The following is a 1,251-nucleotide window of genomic DNA, read 5'->3' on the forward strand; positions in this document are numbered from 1 at the left end:
GACTATGGTTTAGGAATCCACACTCACTGAATCATAACAACATACTCCATGTTCATCAATATTTATTCGAAGTTCTCACAATTTAAATCTTATATATGTTTTACTATGCTTCAAAGAATTAATAAAAACCATCCCATGTATCCATTCATTGGCCAAATCACAAAAGGAATCCAAATTCAATTGAAACACCAGATATATCCGTAGAACAAATCACAAGGGATATCCAATTTTTATGAGTTAAAAACCAAGCAATCAATCATATGAAATTATCTCAAATCATCACATGTATCCCTGAATCACAAGAGATATCCAAGAATCACTCCACACATTGATTAGAAGTAAAACAATTGAAATATAAAACTCAATAAAATCGGATAAATAAAGACTTACATAAAAGTGATGTCGTTCTTCATCAATTAGGCATCATCCCCAACCTTAGTTGGGAATTTAGCTCTACATAAAAATAAAATCTAAACCTAAACCTAAACCTAAAGAAAAACTAAACAAAAGAAGAGAAAAACTGTAGAATTTTGCTCTCTAGGATTGTGTATCTTTTCTTGAATGGAAAGAAGTCTATTTATAGGCTTAGGAAAGTCCTAAAAACCTTATTAAACCTAGATAATTCGGAGGTCTGTCTCCCAGTCAAAATAGAAGTCAGAAATCGGAATAGGATTCGTCTAGATTTGTGTCCTTTAATTGCGGGGCGATTTTGGCATCGTAGCTGTTGGAATTAGGAAAAGCCTATTTCACAACAAATTGTAGTATTTTGAATTATCTTTCCAATTCCGCTTGAATCACTTCAATCCGATATTTGAACGAAACATGACGGTCAAAATACTGAGACGTATACAGAATCTGAATTCGAATCCGATCTGAAATCTTATCCAATCTGATCTTTTATCCAATTTAATCTGATTTAACCTTTTTCTTGGATTTGGTTAGACTTAATCACATCATCTAGGTTTTCTCAAAGTATGCTTTCTTTCAAACTTTGCATTTTTCCCTTTAAAGCTGTAGTTTTTCTTCAACGACCTACAAAACACTAAAAACACAAAACTAACACAAAACATTAAATAACGACACAACTAAAGGATTAACTAATGTAAATAAAGGGGTCCAAATATGCAATATTTGGCACTTATCATTTTCCATGTTGATTAACCCAAGAACCCTTGAGGAGATTCTTTTGTCACTCTATTAAGCCCAGGACTTGATCATCCAAATTGACTTAAATAACTAATCCATACCACA

The sequence above is a fragment of the Corylus avellana genome, chromosome 9 (genome assembly GCF_965113065.1).
Source record: "Corylus avellana chromosome 9, dhCorAvel1.hap1.2, whole genome shotgun sequence".
Lineage (NCBI taxonomy): Eukaryota > Viridiplantae > Streptophyta > Magnoliopsida > Fagales > Betulaceae > Corylus > Corylus avellana.